The sequence below is a fragment of the Ambystoma mexicanum genome, chromosome 11 (assembly GCF_040938575.1).
Source record: "Ambystoma mexicanum isolate Mex_15411 chromosome 11, UKY_AmexF1_1, whole genome shotgun sequence".
Taxonomy (NCBI): Eukaryota; Metazoa; Chordata; class Amphibia; order Caudata; family Ambystomatidae; genus Ambystoma; species Ambystoma mexicanum.
This window is the reverse complement of record NC_090934.1, coordinates 439,685,441-439,699,572: the sequence shown is the minus strand read 5'-3', so window position 1 is coordinate 439,699,572 and position 14,132 is coordinate 439,685,441.

Here is a 14,132-nt window from a genome sequence, read left to right as displayed (position 1 = left end):
TTGCCCTGGCAGGGCTTGGAGATCCCGCGTGCCTTTATGTTCTGTACGTGCTTTTCGTGCGGTGCGTGTGTTTTCCATCCGTTGGGGTTCACACGCTATTACTTCACAGCGGGTGTTGGCTACGCGTTCTACTACACGCAAGGCAGACGGTGAGTGGTACCCCGCTCCCCCAGGCCCGATCGCGTGAAAAAGTTCACGCGAACCCCTGAAATACACGTAGCCCGCTCCCCCAGGCCCGATCGCGTGAAAAAGTTCACGCGAACCCCTGAAATACACGTAGCCCGCTCCCCCAGGCCCGATCGCGTGAAAAAGTTCACGCGAACCCCTGTAATACACGTAGCCCGCTCCCCCAGGCCCGATCGCGTGAAAAAGTTCACGCGAACCCCTGTAATACACGTAGCCCGCTCCCCCAGGCCCGATCGCGTGATGAAGTTCACGCAAACCCCTGAAATACACGTAGCCCGCTCCCCCAGGCCCGATCGCGTGAAAAAGTTCACGCGAACCTCTGAAAAAAACGTAGCCCGCTCCCCCAGGCCCGATCGCGTGAAAAAGTTCACACGAACCCCTGTAATACACGTAGCCCGCTCCCCCAGGCCCGATCGCGTGATGAAGTTCACGCGAACCCCTGTAATACACGTAGCCCGCTCCCCCAGGCCCGATCGCGTGAAAAAGTTCACGCGAACCCCTGTAATACACATAGCCCGCTCCCCCAGGCCCGATCGCGTGAAAAAGTTCCCGCGAACCCCCGAAATACACGTGCCCCGCTCGCACAATTGCTGTATGTTGCCACTTTTGTAATGCGCAGGGACGCTACCGCCTGCCTTCGTGTGGCGGACGTGTATCGGCTTGTGCGTGTCTTTCGCTGTGCGTGGCTTTGCCCTATTCGGTTCCATGAATACGTGTGGTTCGGGTGCGTGTGGGCGTTCCCTCTGCTTCCCTGCAGTACATCCCCAGTTACGCCCTTGTTTTCGCAAGTTGTTCCCCATTCCGCGCGTTACGCCCGTGTTCCGCCCACTTTCTAGTGTATGCGCAGAGGTTGTGCGCTTTCACTGTGCACGTCGCGAACGTCTATCGGGATGTTGCAGTGACGTGTGCGCACATCCCGAGGAAGACACGCGCAGGGACTTCCATGAATCGCACGCGTGCGCGTGCGCCTCTTTTTTTCCGCTTGCGCCTGCTTGCGCGTAGATTTTCGGCGCACGTTTGTTCCATGAATCGGCCCCCAAATATGTACACCAAACAATTCCAATAAGATTTTAGGTAAAGACAGGAATTCATCTGCTTTTACAAAGGCAGCAGTAAAGACCCTCTGTTGTAGCAATACCTTCAGAAATGTAATACCCCAGTAATGTTTTTTATGAAATCTATGGTACCGCTAAGTGGGAACGAAGCAACGACCAACAACTTAACAGACCAACATAGAGGTTTTTAACATGAACAGTAATGCAACGGCATTTGGTAACTCATAGTTCAAAATTGATCTGTACAGAATTACATTACTTGGCAGAACATTTCTTCACGCAGCTATCATTTACCTCACCATGGAAACATATGATAATTTCTGCCACTAGCAAGTAATAAATACTGGTACATTAAATAACTGTTTTACTAAGGTGCAGGACAAATTAAGCTACGTTATGTCCCAGCTTCACGCGATTGCACCACTACTTTCATCTGTCTGTGACATGAAGCCCGGTTATAGCCATACACCTTCACGTGCAGACAAACCGAAATATTTGCTTCTCTGGCAACATTAATTAAGCCTTTTATTTCAGTACCTCAGATTCAGTCACGACTCCGAGTGTGAGCCCATGTTATTTTTCTTTGCTCCCTCCCCATAATAAAATATTTCACAGTCTTTCTCTTTGGCACAACTGATCTACAGAGATTTTAATAGGGTGTATATCAGGTCAGGAGCATGTGCCAATCCCACTCCACGATCTGTAGTAGACTCACGTGTCACCAAGTCTAAAAAAAGGAACTCGCTCAGAACTTGTGCGACCTTGGAGTGCGCTCCAACATAAGCTCGCTTCCACTCGGGCCCCAAAAGAGGGCCGGCAGTTCGACAGCGGGCACCGGGATAATCACTGCTCAGTCTAATGACGCGATGACCCTGCCCACGGTTACGGCGACTGTATGAGGCCACGTAGGTGCTTTCCTCGAACAGGAACAAGTCTGCTCGTATCAAACAAAAACAACCAGAGGAAAACCGTTGAAACTAACAGTAAAACAGGGAAAACAAAAAAACAAGTTTTACAAATCCAAATAAAGTCCAAATGAAAAGTAATACAAAAATAAAATATATTGAGTATTAAACAACTCAAGAGGGTCATTTATCTTCTTCTGCTAAACAGAATTTTGGGTCACTGATGCTACTTCCATAGGTTCAGTGTCCAGGTCTATCTAAAAGGCTTCAGCCTGCTTATGTTCAGAAAAAGAAAAAGAATGAACCTGACCATCCACAATAATATGCAGAATTGCCGGATACATCAAATAATATTTCAGATGCTTGTTTCTTACTTTCTCCTTAGCAGCATTAAAGCATTTCCTTTTCTCCATGGCATCCTCATGTCAGCAAATACCATTATTTTGTTCCCTGCCCAGGTGAGGCCACCAATTTCACAGGCTTTCTTGAGGATTAACTCTCTGGTGGGATATCTTAGGAATTTAACAATAAAATGCCTGTGTCTTTCTCTAGGAAGGCCACAGGGTACCCACGCTCAGCATTCTCATGAAATCCAGCAATCCTCACATTATTCCTCCTAGAAAAGGTTTCCTGCTCTGAAAGCTTGAAAGTAAACTTCTCATTCACCATCTCCAGAGGTCTAACTTTATCTGCAAGCTGCATGTTCTAAACATCAACATTAGAAAAGTGTTCCTCCACAGAGACCACTTTAGTAGTAAGGTCCAAGTACATTTCTTCACAATTGATCAGCTTTGCCTTGATATCCGCTATATCAGCTGTCACCTTGGTAAGCAGATCTAAAGGTTTATCATCTCTTCCTTCCTCTCCACCCTTCTGTCTTTTGGCAGGTTGAATGGTCCCAGTTGAGCCTGGATCCTCAGCAATTATATAGGAGGGATAGTATGTATAGCACTATGCACAGGAGTTCAGCCTTTTGCTCTAATGTCATGTTATATAGGATGTCGGTGGTTTCATTGATGGTTTTCTCTAAAACCCTCACTAATTTTCTAATATCTTGGGAGTTTATTCTCTGTCCCCAAAATGGTACAAAGGATTTAGCAAATGTCCCCCAGAATCTGTGAGGGAGTGTCACAATCCTCATCCCACCTGGGACTAGTTCTAGAAACTTCAGCAGTGTTGGCGACATATACACCTGGTAACATTATTCCTAAATAACATGTACTCTCCCAGTCTCTTGGCAACCATGGATACACTTCATTAACACAAAGTAAACGGGTTCTCCAACATACAGATGTCTATCTTCACTGCTTAGTACGACAGTATTCATACATCCCTCAAATGTACCCATTGGCTGGGAACCCTCTCTTTCAATGCAAAATGGAACAGAGTGTGGACTATGGTTAATGCTATAGGAAGGAGGCATGGCATCCCTATCACTTATGGGAGCCATTTTAAAGGTAATCATAGATTGGAAAGGTCTGGAGAGTCTATCAGAAGGCCTAATAGAAGCAACGTTTAGCTTGCTCCTACTTGCAAACAGAGAACATCCTAAAGGTGCTAAAACTCGTTTTTCAAACTCGTTGAGATTAGTCCCATCAAAATTCCCAGTGACACCATCGTTCCACCTCTGCCAAAGAATAATGCCCTAAGTGAAGCATAATAAGCAGTAGTTAGAGGGAGAGGATGTATATACCAGCCCAATCCTTTTTCTCCATGTTGTGGCAGATGTGAACATATCCAACAATTGGTCTTATTTAGAATGGCATGTGCAGCATTCATAATCATCAAGAGGGTTTTGTTGTGATAACCCCCTCTATATCGGAGGTCTCGAGGACGAAGAGTGTGCAAATACACATATGGTGGAGACATAGTGGAGACACTTGCAGTTGGCAAAAAAATATCAAGAGGATGTGCACTGTCCAGATACCAAAATACGAGTGTCAATATAATTACAATACAACCTGTTATTGTGATCAGTATCCATTTGGTCCTAGGGGACCATGGCCCTCATCGGGCGGACTCATTATCAGCAAAAGGATCAGTATCCTTATTAGTACGAGTGGCCCCAAACACAAGCATAGTTTCTCAGAGTCCGTTAAGAAGCCTCAGTGTTAGGCTCTTTTAGTTCATCTGTGGGTGCCACTTGACCACATGGCCTATCTTGTTTGAAGGTAACTTTGCCGGTCCCTGCCTCTTATCATATGCAGCAGAGGAATGACGAGGGACTGGCTCAACATTGGTTTCTTATGGGTACAGAATCCTAGCTGCTCTTTCCTATTCTATATACATTAATGTAATATCAGCAAGCTCTAAATCTTAATCCTGTTTTATGGTCGCAGATTGTACCTTGAGACACCAGGTACGGAATGGTCAGTGAACAAAGCGTCTACATTTCCTGAAAAAGATAAAGAATCAGAAATAAGATGGATCGACGGTGAAGAAGAAATTGAAGAAGAAGAAGCAATCTCTGCAGGCCCCACAGGCTCAGGAAGGACTTTCAAAGAAGCAACAATCTCCCCAGGTCTCACGGGCTCAGGAAGAATGTTAGTGGCACCCTCAGTGTCGCTCAAAGCATGCTCGTTATGAGCATCAGGATCATCAATTCCCTTCTCCTCCCCTTCGTCAAAGGGTAGAGGAAAAGGAATCCTCTTCACATGTGTTGCGTGGATCCAGTGTTTCTTTCCAGTCTCTCGTACTGCAGTTTGCATAGCCAAAAGGATCTGATGTGGTCCTTTCCAACGAGGTGCAAGACAGGTGCCCCTTTCCAAATTCTTCAACAGGACCCACTGACCAGGTCAAAGTCGATGACCTGGACCATCGTATTTTACAGCGAGGGCTGCTCGTACCTCTTGGTGAATCAAAAGCAAGTTTTGAGTCAACTGGTCACAATAATCAGACAAAAGCAGATACTCAATATCTTTCAACTGTTTGGGCCTCAGTGCATTCCATATGCTGGCTGGTCTCCCCTGACAATCTAATAAGAGGAGAGCCCTGTCTTTGACTGTGCGGTCGTCCACATCGATAATAAGGCTATTGGCAAACCATCTGGCCATTTCAGATTGCTGTGTGCACAGACTTTCGCAATTTTATTCTTTACGATACCATTATGGCATTCCACAAGGCCGACGCTCTGAGCATGTCTGGCCGAGTGGGACCGTTTATCGATCTGTAATCCAGCACATACTTGCAGGATGACAGCAGCAATAGAATGTGCGGCATTATCAGACCAAATTACTCTCTGCAAGTCAAGCCTAGGGAAATATTCCCTAAGCATGGTCTTTGCTGTTGACATTGCTGTGGCGTCTTTCGGTGGTAAAGCCTCAACCCATTTGCTAAAGGCACAGATCACAACTAAGACATATTCATAGTTTTGGCAATGTTCCATCTCAATTAAATCAAAATGGATCACCTCAAAAGGCATGGAGGGGGGACCAAAACTGCCCTTTGGTGTCGGTGTTCCCTTCCCAATGTTATGTTGCAAACATATCATGCAACTCTGGACAAAACATTCAGCAGTTTTCTGGATATCAGTGTTATACAAGACAGGATCTAATTGTTGACAAATCTTTTTAGCACATATGTGTGTTGGGCCATGAGCCATGGTGACCATAGCAGTGACATAGGCATTGGGTAGCATCCATCTTTGCTTCTCATTATCCACCTAACAACACTCATCGTCTAGACCCGCTGGACCCTCAGCCCACTGTTTGATTTCCTCTGGAGTAGCTTCAGCCTGAATTTCTTTTACACTGCTAACCCCTTCGTCCATCATAGTATCAGTAACCCATCTTGCTGAATCGAGCATTTACATTTTTGAGTGCAAATCAATAGCAGTCTGTTTGGCTATTCTGTCAGCAAAAGCATTTCCTTTTCCTACATCGTCCATCACTTTCTGATGTGCGGTGCACTTCATTATTGCTAGTTGTGTAGGAAGCGTAAGTGCTGATAGCAACCGGACTATCATAGTGCCATGTTGAATTTGTGTTCCATGTGAGGTCAAGAATCCTCTCTCAGCCCATATTCGGCCAAAATAATGAACCACCCCAAATGCGTATTGGCTATCTGTATATATGTTTACACTAAGCCCTTCAGAAATTTCACAAGCTCTGGTTAATGCAATAATATTAAATAATGCAGAATTTGTTTATTCTCCACAACAGTGCTTAATGTGGTGATTGCATAAGCAGCGGTAGATGTACCATCTGGTAGTTTAAAACAAGAGCCATCACAGAATAGCTCCCCTTGTGGATTCTTTAAAGGTGTATCAAAATAGCCGCACTGACTATTCTTGCCCTCATGTTCCTGTGTCAAAACAGCCAAAGAACATCCATCACGTTCATGCACATACAAAACAAAACCTTTTCCATAATTTGGTGTGCCCAAAACTGATGCTGAACACAACGCAGCCTTAAGCAAATCAAAATCGTTCTGGCAATCCATGTTCCATGGTAAAGGCAAAGAAATGTTCTTCTTTGTCAGTACCAACATAGGTTTTATCAACAACGACAAATTTCGGTATCCACTGTCTACAATATGAGGCCATGCCAATTAAAGCTCTGACCACTTTCTGTGTGTTTGGAACAGACATATCAGAGATGCTTTGTATCCGTTCAGGTGTCTTCTTCCCTCCTTTGACAGGAGATAGCCCAAATAAGCAACCTCCTGTCGACAATATTGAAACTTCTTCAATTAAACCTTATGCCCATGATCTGCTAAATGAATTAGCAGCAACACAGTGCCCTCTTTGCAGGCATCTTCAGAATCAGCAGCTAGAAGTAGATCATCAACATATTGCAACAATGTGCAAGTGGAAGGCAACACAAGCGTATCAAGCTGCTCTTGCAATGCTCTACTATAGATATTTAGACTTTCAGTGTACCCTTGTGGCACACAAGTAAATGTGAACGAGCATCCCCCTAGGGTGAACGTGAACAAATATCTGCTATCAACATGCACATGGATATAAAAGAAAGCATTTTCCAAATCCACGACACTAAAATGTGTAGCCGTGGCTGGAATCATAGTCAGAATTGTGGTGACATTGGGTACAACCGGAAACTGTGGAGCACTACCTTATTAATTGCGTGCAAATCAATAATAAAATGAAAAGCATTATTACCTTTCTGATAGACTGGTAAAATCCGACTATTACACACACTCCCTACAATTTCTTCAATTACACCTCAATGTACGAAATCAGAAATAATACTTTTCAAAGCCTGTTCACCTTCGACCGAAATCTTACGCTGCGGAATATGCTGCAATTTTACACCTGGTTTCAACTCAATTTTAACTGGCTCAACCTGTAAAATTCCAAAATCATTGTCATTAACTGCCCATCAACATGTTGGAACCTTATTCAATTCAGATGGTAATAGCATAGATAAAAATTGTTGAACGGAAGTTAGAGTAGGGCGAAATTGTTAGGTACACTCCATCAGTAAATCACAGCATTCAATTTCTTTAATAAATTCAATCCCAAAACATTTTTGCCACAATTTGTCCTTAATAGAAACGGACATGAATCAGTAAATGATCCTGTGAAATTGGTACCGGCTGAGAGACCCGACTAACCACTGGTGTACCAGAGAACCCTACAGAAATGTTGTTCTGCCCTGACAGTGGAATATTTGGAACCCGTGAATGATCAATAGAACATTTATGTGCTCCTGTATCTATCAAAAAGAGATGCTCCCTATTCCCACCTTCATTTTAACGGTGGGCCCTTTCTGATCGACGGGAATGGGTATCGGTTCCAGACCCTGCTTCGGGCTGTCCTAACAGAACAGTATATCATCAGATACAAAATCCTCAGAAAAATAGACATTCTAAGGATTATCAAAAATATTTCCACTACTAACACTCTGTTGCTTATTATCTTGTGATGGTGTCTGTTGGTTCTGTGCAAACTGATTTCTACCAGGGAGGGCGCTGTGGAGCAGCCCAAGATGGCTGCCTAGCTTTTCAGCTCTGTGCGGACTCGGCATTCATCTGCTCACATCTGCGGTCCCCGTCACTGTGAAGGACTATCGGCTGGCTGTGCTGTTGCCGCCTCTGCACTGGACACTTTGTGCGATTTTGGACTCGATCGGTCCACCCGGGACCCGGCTGGCACCTCTGTTGGATTTGGGCCTAGCATTCCACCCGGCCCCAGCGGTTGCCTAACATCCGGCCCTCCCGCCTTGCCTGCCTGACTCCCGGATCCCCCCCGCTCCTGTTTCCCGCCGCTCTGTGAAGTTGTTGCAGCTGCCTGGGAGTCCCGCTGCGGACGCCGCCACACTGTGAATGCTACCTGTTGCATCAGCAATCATCGCGGCCTCCCCCGGCGGCGACAACACAGAGGATTTATTTGCCCCGCTGCTGCGGCGGACCAGGTGAGCGGGGGCTGGAGCGCGTGGGCGGCGAGGCTTCTGCCCGCTGTGTGTGACTTTGCGGGCCCCTGCTGGGTGCCAAAACTGCCATAAGGAAGCGTTCCTTACCATACTGTCTGCCCACTTTCCCGCTGGCATTGGCGCCGCCCCCGCTTGCGCCCTCTTCAGTCAGATCCCGCTGGCCGCCCCGTGCAACCTGAACACATGTGGAGGCCGCGAATGCCCACCATCACAGCTTTGCTGCTCCGCCGGTAACTCTCTGCTATCTGCGGTGGCCCCCCAATCGCCTCGTGGCACCCGCTGGCAAAAAAGACACTACGGTTGCGCCTGTCGGCCCCTGCCTTCCCCAGTTCTTCATCCTACTCATAAGTGGGCCCTCTCTGCAACCGGGTCCACTACAGGGACAATGCCTAGCGGACACAAGGAGGAGGCGCAATGGACAAGTACACTAAAGTTGTCCCCCGAGATGAGTCAGCCAGCACATCATCGCCCCAGGACGAGCCAGACCTGACCCTGCACCAAGTGGTCGGAGCACCTGACCTCACCCTTCTAATGGAATCTATGGCTAAAAACTTTGCCTCTTTCCATGAAAAACTAGACAACATCAATGCTAAAGACTCGAGTAGATCAGGCGGGATCGAGCATCACCGAGGCTGAAAATAGAATCTCGGTAAACGAAGATGGTATTAACGCGCTCCAAGACACTGTGGCCTCCCTAACGCGTGACATGAAAAGTGTCAAGGCGAAATGTGACGATCTGGAATTGCGCTCTCGTAGGAACAACCTGCACATCATTGGGGTCCCCGAGAATGCCCTCAAGGGGCGGATGGAAGACGCAGTGGAGAAACTCCTCAAAAACCTGCTGGATCATCGAGCGGGCTCATCGGGCCCTATCACCGCGCCCCAGACCCGGCGACATCCCCAGACCCATTATTGCCAAGATACTCAACTACCGCGACAGAGATCTCATCCTCCGCCTGTCACGGGAAAAGGGAGACCTTCGATTTGAGGCCCATACCATTAGAATCTTCCCGGACTTCTCGCTGGCGGTGCAGCAGGAGAGGCGCCAATTCTTAGGCGTCAAGAAGCTGCTCAGGGAGCGCAACGTCCCCTACGCCATCCTGTTCCCAGCACGGCTAAAGATCACTCATGATGGCAAGATCTTCTTCTTCACTGTCCCTGACGAAGCGGTGAAGTTCATTGAGTTACATATACCTCTTCCTGGGCCGCGAGGCGACCACGCGCCATAGACTGCACAGCCCACAATGTTATAAGGGGTCCACAGATCCATGCCTTATGATGTGTTGATGGCAACCTCACCGTGTCCACTCAGCAACTGCGGCCTCTTATCATATGTATGCGGGCCACAGGCTAGCTCCTAAACTGCTTACTTTGCCTCCTTCCCCACTTGGTTCTCGGAGCTATCCCTGTATCCTACTCTCTCGTGCGATGTTAACCTACCAGAGGGCACTCTCTGGTCTCAGAGGCTGTCTGTGATACCTGTTTACCGCAGCAACACATTCGGGACAGCATTTGCTGCCCCACACTAAACTCCAGATGCCGGCCGCACGGCACCAGCGCCCCCCGTTGCAGTTGCAATATTTGCTTTCAATTTTATTTTGTTCTTTTTAATGACTGGCCCCTGATAGGCTGGGATGTGGCACTATCCATGTTGGATGTGGTCCTCTGACCTTTGGTTTCCGGTCGGAGCAGGCCCAAAGAGCGTCATGTGTGTTCTGAGGTGGGAGGTCTGCTCTGCATGTTGGGGTTGGGCAGTGAGGGTGGGGGGTGGCGAAGTTGGGGTTGAGTTAACAGTTAAAAACATGGCTGAGAGATACATGACTTCGACTTAATACTACTGTGCACACGGCAAATGCAAAAGGTGGAATGCTAACGAATACTACCACTGGGATGTTCCATAATGTGACACTATGGCTCTGAACATTGTAACATGGAATATCCGTGGTCTGAGCAATTTCACTAAGTCCCGCAGGATAACTGCCTATGCCCAGCGACACGGCAACAAAATCCTCTTTCTCCAAGAAACCCATGCCCTTGGGCGCCTAGCAACATGTCTCGCCCCCACATGGGGCAACAATAGATACTGTACGAAGTACTCCACCCAATCCAGGGGGGTCCTAACTCTAATCCACAAGTCAGGCCAGTTTTCCCTGTGTTCCAGCCATATTAACCCTGAGGGTAGATACGTGACCCTCCATTGCTCTCTCGCTAATATGGAATGCCTTCTAGTGAACACATATGCCCCACACTTTGACGCCCCTGAGTTTTTTGATGCCATCACCACCACGCTTCTGAAATATATTGGTATTCCCATCATATGGGGCGGGGACATGAATCTGATCTTAGATAAAGACCTGTATAGGTCCGGGACGGCCCGCAGAGCCCCATCACGCGCAGCCCATAGGTTACACGCCCACATAGACACACTTGATCTCAGAGACGTATGGAGAGCTCTCAACCCACAGGTTAGAGAGTACACATTTTATTCATCGGTACACGATAGCCTCTCCAGGATCGACCTTTTCCTCATATCGAGCTGCATGATGGGCAGGGTCACAGAGGCCAAGATATTACCGCGCACATTATCGGACCATTCACCGGTAACACTTCAGATAACACTGGGACACGACCAGCCATCTCGCTCCTCTTGGAGATTTAAGTTGGAGGCCCTCCTAGACATAGGGCCTGATCACGACTTCAGCGGTAACGCTAACGCTATTAGCGCGGGGGCTATTAGCGCGACCGCCATAGCCCCCGGCGCTAATAGCGTGGGATCACGAATTGGGCGGACTTGGAAGTCCCCATTCCCCATTGAGCCCATTCGGGAATGCCCCATTCCCCATTGGGCTCAATGGGGAAAATTTGCGCTCTTACCGCTGGCGGATTTCCAGCCGGCGGTAATAGCGCGAATTTTCGGCGGATTTCCTCCCAGCCAAGAGCTGGGGTGAAATCCGCCGAAGCCCTGATTCGGTGGACCCTTAAATCCGGCGGTAAGAGCACTACCGCCGGATTTAAGGGTTACCGCCAAGGTCGTGATCAGGCCCATAGTCTTCAAAGCCTATATCCTAGCTGACATTAACACCTTCTTTGAATGCTATAACAGTCATGACACCCCAGATGGACTACGCTGGGAGGCATTCAAGGTCTTCATCAGAGGGATGTACATCTCTAGGGAGGCTGGGGTCCTCAAAGCCATAAAAATAGCTTGCAGCAGTCGGAAGCGAAATTAAAGGAGCTTGTGAGGGCATATGCCACCACCCCTTCCCTGACCATACTGGCACAGATCAGAGCGGAATTAGAAACATTTGAGTCTCATGATCTAGGAGAAGTTTGGTACTTCGCCCTTCCCGTAGCGGCCAGGAAGTATGGTGAGGGGGATAGGCCGGGTAGGACACTGTCCAGACTGGTCCGCACTGAGGGGGGCAGGAACTGCATTGATTGCGTCAAAGACACAGGAGGCACACTGTGCTGGTCCGACCATGACATCCTTGGGACATTCACTGTCTTCTACACGACCCTGTATGGCCCCCAGCAGGAACACAGCCTGCAAGACACTGACACTCTGCTGAATCAAATCAATATGACCCTACTATCCCACGTGACCAGCGACCTACTTGAAGCCCCTATCACCCTCAATGAGATAACCACGGTCATCTCAAACTGCCCTAGGGGCAAAGCGCCAGGCCCGGACGGCCTAACCTCAGAGTTTTATCGGGAACATGTAGCCATTCTGGCACCCAGACTCCTGGAGGTGTGGAACGAATCCTTAGAGTTAAACATCCTACCCCAATCCATGCATGAGGCGCTTATAACTGTACTACCCAAGCCGGGTAAACCGTTGGACGAATGTGGGTCCTATAGACCCCTCTCCCTGATTAACAATGACACGAAAATATTTGCCAAGATTATTGCCAACAGGTTTCTCCCCATTATGCCCCACTTAGTCCACCCCGACCAGAGTGGCTTTGTGCCCGGCAGATCCACCGCCCTCAATATCCATCGTCTGTTCAATGTTTTGGCTAGAATTGACCCCGACACACAGGCCGTGGCGGTCACCCTCGATGCCCAGAAGGCGTTTGATATGGTGTCATGGCAATATATGTGGGCGGTGCTCCATAAAATGGGAATTGGTCCACACATGAGATCGTACATCAAACATCTCTACACAAGCCCCAGAGCCAGAGTCCTAGTCAACTGCAGGGCCTCGGCCCCCTTCGCTCTCTACAGGGGTACCCGCCAGGGCTGCCGGTTCTCTCCGATACTTTTTGCGCTCGCTATAGAACCCATGGCTGACAACGTTAGGGACAAACACACGCGTAAAGGTATACGTCTTCGTGACACACCCGAGATCATTTCTCTATATGCCGACAACGTGCTTCTATATATTAGATACCCGGCTGCCCACCTGGACCCGATATTGAGAGACATAACCAAAATTGGCACTTTCTCGGGCTTCACCATAAACTACTCCAAATCTGAAATCTTCCCGCTCACCCCGTCCACTACAAAACCGCCCTGCGAATTCCCCCTCTGATGGTCACCGAGGGACATCAGATACCTTGGAGTGCAGGTGTCCCTCACTAAAGATTCACTGTTGGCTGACAACTACGCGGCTGTGGCGCATCTTGCTGAGGCTCAAATGTTGAAATGGCGCAGTCTTCCACTCTCTCTGTCGGGTAGACTATCTCTAATCAAAATGATCATGGTCCCTAAATTTCTCTACGTCTTCACTAATGTGCCGATCAGGCCCGGAAAGCGATATATCAGGAACCTGCAAGCTGCATGTGCCCTATTTCTATGGCACTCGGGCGCGGTTTGTAAGAAATGGCAGCACATGACTCTTCCCTATTGAAACGGGGGTTAATACTCGACAGCTGCGCAGGCCCAACTCGCCACATAATGGTACACAATCTCCGACCCCCCCCCACATTTGAAGCTCGAGAAACTAGCAAGCGAGAGTGTCAACACCCTCTCCCTCATTCTCCATCACACATATCACGCCAACGCCCCGGCAGACCCTGTAGCGGCCACTATCAGGGCCTGGAAATACATCCTGCAGACACAACCCCACCACCACCCATACTACAAATGGCTGCCCATCTGGCAGTTCCCAGGCCTCAGCCCTACACATGATAAACTCTTAATGAAACACTGGCACGACCTGGGCTACCGGGCCCTGACCGACTTTTACCCCGACGAGAAGTTTATCACTCCGCAGACGTGGCGCCCCAGACACCTGGGTACTGCGTTGGAACTACTACAATACTATAGGTTGAGGGCGGTGTTCCATGCCTGGTGGCCATCATACCCTGATGAGCCCCCAGACTCACCTGAGATTCACTACATATCCAACTCGGCTGGAGCTAGGTGGATAGTGTCCTCGCTGTACAAATTGTTGATGGCCGACCCCGCGGACGTGCCACTCAAGGCACGGGATACGTGGAGTGAGGAGCTGGGTCTCCCCATCACTGACGCAATGTGGGGGAAAATTGCATACACACCCGAACCACCTCTCTGAATGCCAGACATAGGTGCATACAATACAAGCTCCTGAACAGACTATACTACACACCTCAAAGAGTGGATAGGTTTAC